Source organism: Paroedura picta, chromosome 7 (assembly GCF_049243985.1).
Source record: "Paroedura picta isolate Pp20150507F chromosome 7, Ppicta_v3.0, whole genome shotgun sequence".
Classification (NCBI taxonomy): Eukaryota; Metazoa; Chordata; class Lepidosauria; order Squamata; family Gekkonidae; genus Paroedura; species Paroedura picta.
The window spans coordinates 85,009,831-85,024,303 of NC_135375.1; the positions used below are offsets into that span (position 1 = coordinate 85,009,831).

At 45.1% G+C, this 14,473-nt stretch overlaps 1 protein-coding gene across 3 annotated transcripts in view; it reads right to left on the reverse strand.

Moving 5' to 3' along the window:
* LINGO2 (leucine rich repeat and Ig domain containing 2) overlaps positions 1–14,473 on the reverse strand; it is a 666,496-nt gene that overhangs the window by 335,026 nt on the left and 316,997 nt on the right. The gene's annotated exons all lie outside the window — the stretch shown is intronic.

The window sequence follows — 14,473 nt, forward strand, 5'->3', positions numbered from 1 at the left end:
CCTGTCAGCCAAACAGTCCCTCAGGTATGCAGACATTCTGGGGAGCAATCTCGCCAATGGCAGCAAGCAACTGGCCATGCCAGTCACTGACCAGGACATCTAATGAGTTGCCAAGAGACACTGTGTCCTGCAGAGCATTCAGGAAACCTTCTGGATCCACAAGTCTCTGTGGGTGGGCAAAAATCAGCTCCCTGTCTGAACAGAGAGGTGGTGGTAAATGGAGCTGGGCCTTCACAGCACAATGGTCTGACCATGGAATGGTATTTAACGCACCAGATCCACTTCCACCTCCACACAAATGATCAAATCCAGGATGTGACCTGCTTGACAGGTGGGATTGGTGACAACCCGTGAGAACCCTAGTGTTGCCATGGCCAAAACCAGGTCCAAGCCATGCCCCAAGGCTGCTTGTTCTGCATGAACACTGAAGTCTTCCAGAATTAGAAGTCTGAGGAACTGCAAGGCCCAGGTAGTTACAGCATCTAGGAGGTCCTATGGTAATCTGATACTGCCTCCAACAGATGGTACACCAACCAGATAGTCAAGCTCTTGACCAAGTCCCATCCAAAGCCTACACATTCAATGCCTGAGATCTTTTGGTGCTGGGATTGCCCTGAATGCATAAGCCTCCTGAACCAGTATTGCCACCCCTCCCCCCTAGTCCAAAGTCTGGGACTGATGGAGGACCAAGAATCTGGGGGAAGGGGTAGTTATTTCAAGGTGACTGTTTTACCCTCTGTTACCCCAGTTCTCAGTCACACAAGCCAAGTCGTGCTCGGCAAAGTATGCCCGCATATTCGAGGATTTGTTGATTGACCTGGAATTGCACTACATCACTGTCGGAGCTAAACTAATCACTTTAGACTCCTTCTTAGTGTTTCTGTGGATGGGATGGAGATTAGCACAAGCACAGTTATAGGGCACCAAGCCCTGGGATTACTGAGGTCAGTTGCCATTCAGCCATGTGCATCACCCACCATTTTTCTTGTCCAATCTTCTCCCACCACTATACCTGTGACACCCTCCAATAACAGGGATCCCTGTTGCTGGCGGCCCTGCACCAAGGCTTTCACAGCCCAGTACCGGGCCGCGGACCAGGGGTTGGCGACCCCTGCCTTAAGCCACTACTAGCATAAGTTAAATGAACTTAGCAACCCCCAGAAAAGGCTCCACGCAGTGTTCAAACATGAAAATTTCAAAAACAAAAGACATTCATTCTGCTGCTTATGTAACACAAAGATGACAAAAGGCAACCGAAAGGAATGAGGAAGCATACTGAACACCAGAAAAGGTTGGGGCACAATAAGTGCTTCTCTTGAAGGCAGATGAAGAAAAGAAAAGGCATCATAAAGCAGATGTTGAAAGACCTTGGAGGCGGAGGAGTGGATAACTTACGAAAGTTCCCCCACAAAAACTTATACCAGAAGAGATCCAATGGCATATACTAGTCTCTCAGGATTCAAATTTGAGTCCCTGCTGAGAGACAGATTTTTGTTTCTTGTTCATCCCTAGAATGTTCCTAAGTTATCACCCTATGCAGACTGCAATTTTTTCAAGAATGCCTTTTCAGATACAGCAATTTTAGGAAATGATGCAGGAACAAATTTTCAACTTCTTGGCGCCAACTTGCCCATTGTTTTTTCAACCATCTTATGTTTGGTAGGCATGTGTTACATGGGAATGGTAGGGATTCCAGGCAAGGGTAGCATTCTCAGAATCCTGACACTGTTTAATAGGAGCATATAGGGGCATTATGTCCTCAGACAAAATGGCCTCATCTACTGTTTAAGCATAGTCATTTGTGTCCTAGTTTACAGAGTCTGGAAGAAAGTACATCACAGAGATGGAATGTTGTTATTTATAAAAAGCTTAATAACACACATTCTGTAGAAACATCTATGGAAACGATCCTTTTGAAATCACAGCTAGGAAAACTGTTCTTTTGAAATCCTACAACTAGCCTGGTGTCTGCAAAATCGATGCACCTATTTATATGTATTTCAAGTTTTAACATATGCTGTTGTGAAGTTAACTATAATTCTCCGTTTGCTGGGTAAATGCTACATTTGTTTTTCTATTGATTCCACTTCAAAACAGTGCCTCGAGGTTACTCTGTGCAGAACATAATATACATGCCTATTATTACAATCAAAGCAGACTACTGTTCAATGATATTTGCTTTTACCATGTTACTATCTTAGGTTGCTGCTCCTCATGTTAGGTTCCTGCATACCACCTTGCCGATGCCGGGATCAGAGGGACTGCCCTTCAATGGCTGATCTCCTTTCTCTGGAATCGCGGACAAAGGGTAGCTTTAGGAGAGAGCTTATCAAGCCATCACCAACTGGCTTGTGGAGTCCCTCAAGGGGCAATTCTTTCTCCAACTCTGTTTAACACCTTTATGCGCCCTCTTGCCCAACTGGTGCAGAGGTTTGGGCTGGGTTGTCACCAATATGCTGATGACACCCAGCTCTTCCTCCTGATGGATGGCTGCCCTGACTCTCCCCCAGAAACATTAGCCAGCTGCCTGGAAGCGGTGATGGGATGGCTCAAGCAGGGTCGTCTGAAGTTCAACCGTTCAAAGATGGAGATCCTGTGGCTGGGCAGGAAAGGTCCAAGCAAGGAAGCGCGCCTACCCAATCTGATTGGAGTGCAGCTAACAGTGGCCCACTCTGCCAGAAACCTGGGAGTGATACTTGATGCCTCCCTCTCTATGGAGGCTCAGATCATGATGGTAGCATGGCTGGCATTTTACCACCTTCGCCAAGCCAAACTACTAGCGCCTTGCTTGGCCACGGAACACCTCACCACAGTGATCCATGTGACAGTCACCTCTAGGCTGGACTTCTGTAACTCACTCTACGTTGGCCTACCCTTATACTTTATCCGGAAACTGCAATTGGTCCAGAACGTGGCTGCCAGGGTCCTCACAGCAACACCTCGGAGGTCCCACATCTGGCCCATCCTTCAGCAGCTGCGTTACCACCCAGTTGAATTCCAGATCTGGCTTAAGGTTTTGGTTATCACCTTTAAGGCCATACACGCTCTGGGCCTAGTATACCTGAGGGATTGCCTCTCTACCTACAACCCTCAAAGAGCCCTGCACTCTACTACCTCCAACCTCCTGGTGGTCCCTGGCCCCAAAGAAGTTCGCTTGACCTCAACCAGGGCCAGAGCTTTCTCCATTCTAGCCCCCACCTGGTGGAACGAGCTCCCAGAGGAGATCAGGGCCCTGACGGAACCCAAACAATTCCGTAGGGCCTGCAAATGGGAGCTCTTCCACCAGGCATTTGGTTGAGGCTGACCCGGACCATCGCTTCCAATTGGCCCTCCGCCCCCACCCCCTCCTATTATGACCACCACTAATCTGCCTAACGCACTGGGTCCCAGTAAGTGTTGAGCTGAGGCTCCTTTGCAGTTCTATCATTTTATTATTGCTGTTATCATGTTGAGATTATTGTTGTTGTAATGTTATTGCTGTTGTCACATGTTACTTCATGTTATCTGTACCTGTTCCCTGTTCCCTGTAAACTGCCCTGAGCCTTCGGGGGAGGACAGTATATAAATATATAGAATCATAGAGTTGGAAGGGGCCATACAGGCCTTCTAGTCCAACCCCCTGCTCAACACATGATCAGCCCTAAGCATCCTAAAGCATCCAAGAAAAGTGTGTATCCAACATTTGCTTGAAGACTGCCAGTGAGGGGGCTCTCACCACCTCCTTAGGCAGCCTATTCCACCGCTGAACTACTCTGACTGTGAAATCCCCCCCCTGATATCTAGCCTATATCGTTGTACTTGTAGTTTAAACCCATTACCACGTGTCCTTTCCTCTGCAGCCAACGGGAACAGCATCCTGCCCTCCTCCAAGTGACAACCTTTCAAATACTTAAAGAGGGCTATCATGTCCTCTCTCAACCTCCTTTTCTCCAGGCTGAACATTCCCAAGTCCCTCAACCTATCTTCATAGGGCTTGGTCCCTTGGCCCCAGATCATCTTTGTCACTCTCCTCTGTACCCTTTCAATTTTATCTACGTCCTTCTTGAAGTGAGGCCTCCAGAACTGCACACAGTACTCCAGGTGTGGTCTGACCAGTGCCGTATACAATGGGACTATGACATCTTGTGATTTTGATGTGATGCCCCTGTTGATACAGCCCAAAATGGCATTCGCCTTTTTTACCACTGCATCACACTACCTGCTCATGTTTAGCTTACAGTCCATAAGTACCCCAAGGTCTCGTTCACACACAGTGTTACCTAGAAGCGTATCCTCCATCCAGTAGGCATGCTTTTCATTTTTCTTACCCAGATGCAGAACTTTACACTTATCATTATTAAATTGCATCTTGTTCTCATTTGCCCATTTTTCCATTGTGTTCAGATCTCGTTGAACTGTGTCTCTATCTTCCGGAGTATTTGCCAGTCCTCCCAATTTGGTGTCAACTGCAAACTTGATGAGTAGTCCCTCCACCCACTCATCTAGATCATTAATAAATATGTTAAAAAGTACCAGGCCAAGTACCGAGCCCTGAGGTACCCCGCTACTCACCTCCCTCCAGTCTGATGAAACACCATTGACAACAACTCTTTGAGTGCGGTTCTCTAACCAATTCCCTATCCACCTAACTAACTGAAAATCCAGATTGCAGTCCTTCAATTTATCCATCAGAACATCATGGGGAACCTTATCAAAAGCTTTACTAAAATCCAAGTAAACGACATCAACTGAATTTCCACGATCCAGCAAACCTGTTACTTGGTCAAAAAAGGAAACTAGGTTGGTCTGACAGGACCTGTTGGAGACCAATCCATGCTGACTTCCTTGGATCACCAAATTGTCCTCCAGATGTTTGCAGATTGCTCCCTTTAATATCTGCTCCATTATCTTCCCCACAACAGAGGTCAGACTCACTGGTCTGTCGTTTCCCGGGTCATCCTTCCTCCCTTTTTTGAAGATCGGAATAACATTTGCTCTCTTCCAGTCATACCCTCAACTGAATTCATTAGGGTTTGATGTCTCGATTGAAAAGAGTATATGATCACAACTGGAAGCAGGCTTGAATGTGTAGACTGGATTAATGCTAATTAACAAGAAGTGAGCCATGCACATATATCTCCAAATTGGGAGGAGTAGCAAATACCTCAGAAGATATAGAATTCAACAAGATCTGAACAGAACAAGTGGGCAAATGAGAACAAGATGCAATTCAATGATATGCAGAGTTCTATAATTGGGTCTCAAAGCATGCATACTGGATGGGAGATATACTTCTGGGTAGCAGTGGGTGTGAACAAGTATTATTATTATTATTAGATTATTAGATACAGTCCAAGTACTTTTGGACTGTAAGCTAAATATAAGCAGAAAGTGCAATGTGGCAGTAAAGAAGTCAAATGCAGTCTTGGGCTGTATCAACAGAGGCATCACATCAAAATTGTAAGATGTCACAACCCCGCTGTATACTGCATTCACCAGACCACACCTGGAGTACTGTGTGTAGTTCTGGAGACCTCACTTCAAAAACTGGACATGGACAAAAGTGAGAGGGCCCAGAGGAGAGCTATAAGAATGATCTGGGGCTTGGAGACTGAGCCCTATAAGGAAAGGCTGAGGGACTTCAGTGTAGGGGTGAATGCTTCAGCGTGGTTCAGCTGCCTTGGCGATCACCGAAGCCAGAGGCAGCCAGCGCTGCAGTGTGGAAAGGAGGGTTGATGCTGGCTGCCTCGGGCTTCAGTGATCACTGAGGCAGCCAAACCAGGCCAAAGCACTCATCCCTACTTGGGAGTGCTCAGCATGGAAAAGAGGAGGTTGAGAGGACACATGATTGCTATCATTAAGGATCTGAAAGGTTGTCAGAGGAGGTCAAGGAAAGGTTCCTGTTGGCCGCACAGGATAGGACCCGCAGTAATGGGTTAAAACTACATGTAGAATGGTACTGGCTAGATATCAGGGGAAAGAAATTGGCTGCCTATGGAGGTGGTGAGCTTCCCCTCACTGGCAGTCTTCAAGCAACAGTTGGACAGATACTTAAAATGGATGCTTTAGGCTGATCCTGCATTGAGCAGGAGGTTGGACTAGATGGCCCTTCCAACTCTGTGATTCTATTTGGCATACACTCTTAATATAAAATGTGTAAAGTACTCTTTAAACTCAAACATGCAGACTCAAATTTCACTGCAGGAGAATACTTTAACCAGAATTAAAGTTTACACATTTATTCCTGAATTTGTTTTTCTATTGATTTTTCCAAATTATATTCTATAGTCCTTTTCAACCGTTGGAAACATGGTTTTTATGAAGTCTGTTCTTCCAGTGCAGAATCCCAAACTCTGTCCTTGTTCCTGAGTTTCTTCCAAATGGTGAAAGCAACATTTCCAGGGGTACAATGTGCATCGCCCCAGCAAGATTTCCCCCAATAACTGGAAGAGGGCTGGTTCATCTGTGCTTATTGGCCTCAGCCGTATGTCTGTTTTGCAGGCCTGTTTTGCAGCTCTGTTGGGGCCCATGTCTCTGCAGGCAGTATATTCCATCTGGCCCAAACTATTTTAGGTCCAGGCACCACGGCATATTCACATAGGGTTCATGTGCAGGTATGTGAATGTGTGTATGCATGTATAAAAAAAACAAAAAAGAGTGTGTGATTGTGTGTAGAAATTTGATACAGATTGCAGGTAGTTCAAAACACAATGAACCATTTTGCTAACCCAAACCAAGGAAAATGCAAATGTCTCTGTTGTGATTCATAGCGGCAGCCACTGGTGGAAGCTGGAGTGTTTATCTTTGTCCCTTTTTCATTTCCCATTGCCTCTTGAAACGTTTGTGAAACATCCACAAGAGTATGAGGAGGTGATGGTGATTAAATTCTTTTTTGCTGTTGGTACCTGTTATGTATGGATATCACTGTGCTTTGTAGAGACTTTTCAAGGGCTGCCCAATTGCCCATTTCAGTTGCATTTTGTGGAGCTCTCAATGATTGATATAAAACCTAAGAAGATATTAAAATAAATACAAGCTTACTCTGTATAAATGTGTTTGCTCATCTCTCTTTGTGTTGATTTGCTCTTTGAAAAAGATTCTTTGTTGGAACCTTAATTACAGCCATGACGATGCGCTGACAGACACAATTTTGATTAAAAGGCAAACAAGTCTATGAGCTGGAAGGAATACCAAATACTTCAGCCTCTGAGCTCAAGTAATAATACATGCAGATACTTGGATACATCTCAACAGTACACAAGACCCTAGTAGCATAAAGCACCAGTCAGTAAACTTTATAAAACCCAAACTGACTGCTTACCCACTACCTGATTGGCCCTCCCTGGGGGTGTGCCACCAAAAGAGAGAGAGAGAGAGAGAGAGAGAGAGAGAGAGAGAGAGAGAGAGAGAGAGAGAGAGAGCCTTCTGCCAATGAGGGCCAATCAGGTCAAACTGCATACTGACAATTCAATCTATATCTGATTGGCCATCCCTGGATGTGAACTGCTAATAGGGAGAGAGCACTCTGCCAATGAGGGGCAATCAGTTCAAATTGCATGCAGACAATTTACTTCCAACCTGACTGACCCCTGAGAAATGTTTCCCCAATAGGAGATGGCCCTCAAACAACAGTGGCCTGTCCTGGTAGTTTAGGCCCAATCAGGAGGGAGCTCTTGACCAGGAAGGGCTAATAAGGTGTCAGCTTTTCAACTCCAAATTCCTGCCAGTTTCAGATGTTTGCTGAGTGGAAGAGGAAGTAGCCTCAGAACATGTCCTGCTGCCAGTAAGTAGTCCTGGCTTCCTGGCCTTTTTCAACTGAGAGAACATGGGAGGGGAGTGAGCTGTCTCCTGGGGGAAGCCTCTGTTTACCTTCTGGAGGAAGGGCTGTGGGAAGCCCAGAAATGACACCCTGCCAGCCCACTGGGACCCAGGGCGGCTAGAAAAAGCCTCTGCTCTGGGAATGTTTGCCCATGATAAGTCATAGCTCCCACTCTGCGAATATTTACTTATGAATAAGTCAGGGCCCTCAGCCAGAAATGGCCCACCCTGGTAATTTAGGCCCAATCAGGAGGGAGCTCTCTACCAGGAAGAGCTAATCAGGATTCAGCTGTCCAATTCCTGCCAGTATAAGAAGTTTCCTAAGTGGAAGAGGAGCTGGCCTCAAAGCATGCCCTGTGGCCAGTAAGTGGTCCTGGTCCTAGCCTCTTTCAACATGACGGACATGGGGGAGGAAGCAAGCTGCCTCCTAGCATAGCCCCTGCATGCTTTATGGAGGGGGGTCTGTAGGAGACCCAGAAACATCCCCCTACTGGCCCTCTGCGACGCAGGGCAGCCAGGAAAAGCCTTGGCCATGGGGATGTTTACTTATGAGTAAGTCATGAGAAGGAAGGAATGCTTTTTTCTTCTTTGTGTGTGTGTAGAGGAGAGTACCACACAGTATCTGTTCCCATCCCAAGCAGCTCTTTCCTCCAGCGAACTGATCTCTGCAGTCTGGAAAGGAGTGTTTTTCTATTGATTCTGGGGTTTCTACAGATCCCACCTGAAAGCTGGCATCCCTGAACAGTAGCAGGGATGCCAGCCTCCAGCTGGGACCTGGAGATCCCACTTCTGGGGCTTGTCAAAGCCTGAATAATATTTCAGGGGTTTCTCAATGTTAAAAATGTTGAGAAAAGCTGACATAGAGGCAGTAAGTTCTGTAAGTTTTTTTCCAACCAATGTTTTCTTGTTTGATTGTAACCTACAACTGTTTTTGTTTTACTCTGATATTGAACTGAACTCGAGAATGTACAGACTGAAAAGTGTTCAGTTCTTTAAGCAAATTTTGCTATCCATTAAATATTTTCATTGAAGGAAAAAACTGTCACAAGTTTATGAATTATTTGATGGGCCAGTCAATATAATGCAAACTAAAATGCTTCACAAGGATAGAAAGATAAAATTAGATAGTGGATGTACAGGATGCCTAGGACAAAACTGGAATGGATGAATAGACAGGAGGAGACATGGTGTGTGCACTTCCTATTTGATTTTGAACATCTGAGATTTCTGAATGACATGGAAAAACACCAACATGACGGTGCTTCTAAGGATAACATGCATCCTGTCTTCAAGTTTTCAGAAACTTGGTGCCATCCACAGTCCATCGTGTAATAACTGTGAAAGGTACAACAAAATATCACAAGCTATCCCAGCAACAAAACAGGTGGTCTCCACAACAGCAGTCATTATACAAAAGATGAAAACTTTTATATATTAGGAACAGCCTTCTCTATTTCCAGTTATGTTCCTACTGCTCTGAAAGTACCAGTAACAATAATTCACACCTTGAAGATTCTTTATGTGAGCCAAATTCCACCCAGTGAAATTTGGAAGAAGATCCAACCATGTTAGCGTGTAGGCCCAGTAGCAGATATTCTGATCCCTTCCAGAAAATCTCTGATGTGTGCCTCAAACTAACCATAGATTAGAAGCCAGTGGTTCTGGGTGACCGAGATGGCACTTACAATCTAAGGCCTAATTTTCTGTCACACAAAAAAAATCTCTCAGAACATTATGGCTTTCTTTGAAATATCTCCTGCTGGGTTACGGGGTCAAAGTTCAGTTATTTTGGTAAGTCTCTAGAAAATTGTTTCATCAATTTGAGTCATTTGAAGGTGATGGGGTAGGGGAGTCCAGGAAGAAAGGCTTTTCCTTCCTCAGCTCTATTAAGGACATTCTTTTGAAGTTTTTCGTATACAGTTTCTACTTTAAAACTCTCAGGGCACCATTGCAATAATGAGCAAATTCTTAGAGCCTGGTTGATCTACATAAAGTCAGAGAGAGGAAATTCCATATACACAATCAGGCTTTGAAGAGTCAAACATTTTTGAAGCAGTCCCATGGGTGAATAAGCACAGGTAGCATCATAAGGGGGCAGACAGTCAGACTGTCCATCTGATGTCACTGAGTTAAGACACTACCATGCTGTTATACAATTCTCCCAACTCAAATGATCCTGATCCCAGTGATATAAGAAGGAATGAATAAGTGTTTTTACTTTGTTTGTACATAGTTTATACTTTGTGGTACCTGGTACTACATTAAAGACGGCAAAATAGTTAACTCTAATTCATTTGAGTTCACCACCCTATTTTTCTAAATAATAACCAAAGGCAGGCTACAATGAATTTAAAAACCAACCTAATAATCAAATGCAATGCACAGTTCCTTATAACAGTCCTATATCATGGCATCTATCAGTATTGCTTACATCCTATTTAAATTCATGCAATATATCTTTCAAATTTAAAAAAGCCCGATACAATGCAAGGCAGAACCATGCAAGTAAAGAAGGGAAATGGGTAGTAATGGTGCAAAGACTCTTAAGGTCCTCTCCCCTGTCATCACTCATCTTATTTCAGAATGTTGTGTCACCTGGTGGGGACAGCCATACTCAAGGAAGCATTACTTGATACATACTGATCATATGCACTTCCCCTCCCTTACAACCATATAACGCCCCCCCCCCTGCATACCTTCTTGAACTCCCCAAGGAAGAGAGATGAGATATACTTGTAACAATAACTCTTTCCATATTTACAACCACCTTCTGAAGCCTGCATGACAGGTAAGAATTAAAAAAAACTTCCAAAAGGTACTTCTAACTACCAATCCTGCTAGGAGGTCCAGAAGGATATCCTTTCTGATAGAATCAAAGGTTAAGAAAATTTACAAGTGCACACCCCACTGCATCTCTTTGAGAAGATCATCCTCTATTATGGTTGAGGTAGCTTCTATCCCATAACCAGGCTTGAAAAGAGAGTGAAATGGGTCCAAATATTATATTTCTATCAGGACCACTTGTAACTGTACCACCACTATTGGCTTAAGTACCTTGTTAAGAATAGAAATTGTTAAAACTTGTGTCTGTGGGAATTGCCTTATCACAGCCTCCTGAACTATGTTATATTATACTGGCCTTCAAGCAGTCTAAAGTGCATCAGGCACTAGTGTCATAAAGGAAGGGATGGGAGGCAGGCCGCTGGAGATATGGAGAGGCCTCCCACCCCATCACCCACCTCCCAGGCCTGAAGGTGGTACCTGGTAGGTGGCAGGCCCACGGCATCCTCACAGTTGGCGGCAGCATATCCTCTCACAGCTGTCCTCGGACAGTGGCTCCCTAGCACAGGGGACGCCGCAGCCTGGTGCGGGTGGCATATAGCGGTGGCAGCGACCCTTGTTGGATCACTGGTAGCCTTGGCGTGGTCGCCTCCTCCTTCTGTGTGGGCGCCATGGAGTGGCCGCCTCTTCGGCAGCAGTGGCGCAGGTGGCGCCTCCTTACCACTGTGGCCAGCTGCTGTGCTCTGCAGACCGTGGCAGATGTGCTAGCTCCCCACATCTGTGGGGAGAGCAGCGAGTGGCAGGCCACGAGGGTGGCAGCTGTAGGGGCCGGCCTAATCAGTGTGCGGCCAGCTTTGCTGACTGGGCCAGATTTGAGCTCGGACACTCGCAGGCCAGTTTCCGAAATATTAATAGGAGCCCATAGATAAGGATTATACTATAGGTGGACTGAAAATTCTAGCTCGCAATGTCAAAACCATATATTATACTTTTGCCATGTACTGCCTGTATTGCTTGACCGGCCTTGCCATGGCCTGCATATCACTGTGGCCTTTGATCCTGCATGATCTTTTGATCCATTGTTGATAGATTAGCATAGTTGTGAATGTAGCTGGCCAGCCCAGGGTTTTAAGCAAAGGCCCTGTGTTTGAAGCTGTGGGAACTGCTATTTTTCCCACTGTCTTTGGGATTTTGCTAGCACCTGCATCAGTCCTGACCATTTATTTGGTCGGGAAAATGTCTTTGCACCAAAACTGTTGGGTGGAGGGTAGATTACGGGGCTGTAGAGATAGGATCTTTAGTCTTAGCAAGAGCCCCATGACGATCTGTTTGTTATTCTTACAATAAAGAGATTTTCCTTCAATAAATTCTGCTTATTGGGAGTAATCGACAGAGCCTCATGCAGATACCACTATATTGTGGACCAGCATACACCTTCCTGTTTGCTGAAAACTCTACCCCAGTTAATGACTTAGTTCTCCAAAGGACACTTTTTTGTAATGTAGCATGGTTAGATTCGAGTCCAGTAGTACTTTAGAGACCAACAATAGTTTCAGGCTATAGCCTTTCAAGACTCAAAGCTCCCTTCATCAGACAAGAGTGGAAATTGAGTTTTCTGAGTCTTTTCATCCTAGCCAGAAGGTGTGTGTGTGTGTGTGTGAGGGGCGTGCTGATGAAAAGCTGTTCAACAAGCCAATTTGTCAAAGTTTAGGGGCAATGTGCTGCTTCTGTGTACATTTAAGAGTGGGAAAGACGCCAGACTGTCATTCCTCAGCATATAATTGACCCTGTAGCTTACTTATATGCTACCCCTGGAATTCTGCAGGGAAAAGGGAGAGCAGGAAATTTTGTCTAGAACAAACTTTCATCCTTCTTGCTGTGAAATATTCTAGAAGAATGATGTACCAAATTATGCCTTTGAGTATTATGCTGAACAAACTAACAAACAAACTTAAAGGAAAAGAGTTCCACATTTAGAATGAGTCTCACTCTTTAAAGCTACATCTTTAATGTATCTCAAATGTATAAGGAGTTTGTATAACATTTATCAGAAACGTAGGAAAGGCATTCGGCAAATGGAAATCAAAAGATACAACACTAAAGGGGAAACTTTGGATATGCAAGGGTGCTCAGTGTGTGGGTGAGAAAGTGGTGCTGGAAGAAAGGGATTAGATTTCTTAGACCCTGGGGAACTTCTGGGTCAAAAAGGTGTCACAGCAGCTTTTAAAGTCATTCCAGGGGGAAAGCTGGGGAGCTTCCAGTTCAGGACAAGTCAATCCAAATGAATGATTGTACAAACACTCACTAGAAAAATCATTAATGCTCGGCATGGTCAACGGCAAAAGTAAACGTGGTCACCAAAGTATCCGCTGGCTCGACACGATCAATGCTGATATAGGGATGACCATGAAACAATTAAAAGAAGCAGTCAGAGACAGGGATGCATGGTGAAGACTTTCCTGTAGAATCGCTGAGGGTCGGACACGACTGAATGGATAACATCCTCATCATCATCAGGGTAATACTTATAGAATTTGGGATTTGAGGGCGCAATGGTGACTGAGGGCCATGTCTGGTAACTAACTTACTGGAGACAGGAACACATTAAAGAAACAAGCTGCCACATTAAACATTTAAGATATATATATTTGGAGCAGAAAACCAGCCAGAGAAGCAGTGGAGCCTTTGGATCAGTGGTCCCCAACCTTTCCGAGGCTGGGGACCGGCAGGGCATCGGGCCGCGCCCGCACGGACCGGCCACATCCGCGCATCGGGCCGTGCATCGGGCCACGCCCGCACGGGCCGCGCATGCGCGATGCGCGGCCCAGCCCTGATTCCCTCTCCCCGCCCTCCCGCAGTAAGAAGCTTCCCGGGCCGCAAGCTTGCGGCCTGGGAAGTTTTTTACTGCGGGGGGGCGGGGAGAGGGAGCCGCGGCCCGGTGCCATGGCCTTCGCGGCCTGGCACCGGGCCGCGGCCTGCAGGTTGGGGACCACTGCTTTCGATGACAAAGAAATTAAGGGATTGCTAAAGGATGATGACTGAAAAATTCAATTACTTTTTTGCTTTTGTGTTCACTGTGGAAAGTGTGGGCACATACATATGTCAGAGCACCCATGGTCAGGAAGCCAAATTAAGTTGATGAGGAATTAAATTCTAGATCTACTGGGAAAATTAAAAACCGGTAAGTATCCATGTCCTGACGACATACACCTGAGAGTTCTTAAGGAACTCTGATGTGATATCATTACTCTATTGACTCATATTTGTAACCTATCAATAAATTTGGCTCCTGTACCAGAAGTCTAGAAAGTAGCAAATGTGACACCATTTTAAAAAAAAATGATGGGGGGGAGGAGATATAGGCCAGTCAGCCTACCATCTGTCACAGGAAAATTAGTAGAAACTCTAATCAAAGATTTAACTATTAGGCACAAAGACAAACAAAGTCTGCTGAGTGAAAATCAGAAGGTTTCTGCAAAGGGAAGTACTGTGTCACCAACTTTTTGAAGTTCTTTGACAAAGTTTACAAGTGTGTAGGTAATAGTGATAATAGGTATGATATACATGGATTTTCAAAAGCTTTTGACAAGGTACCTCACCAAAGACTCCTTAGCAGTTTTAACAGTCATGGGACAAGAGGATGGGTTCTCTTGTATGGACTAAGAACTGGTTACATGACAAGAAGCAAAGAGGAGGAATAAAAGGACAATTTTGACAATGGAAGGGCTGGTATAACTTAAGTTTCATATCAGTGATTTGGAACTAGGGGCGAGTAGTGTAGTACCAGGTTTACAGATGACACAAAATTATTCAGGATGGTGAAAACCAAGGCTGACTGCAAAGAATTCCCAGAACCCCTCCATAAACTGGGTGATTGGGTGACAATATGGTGACT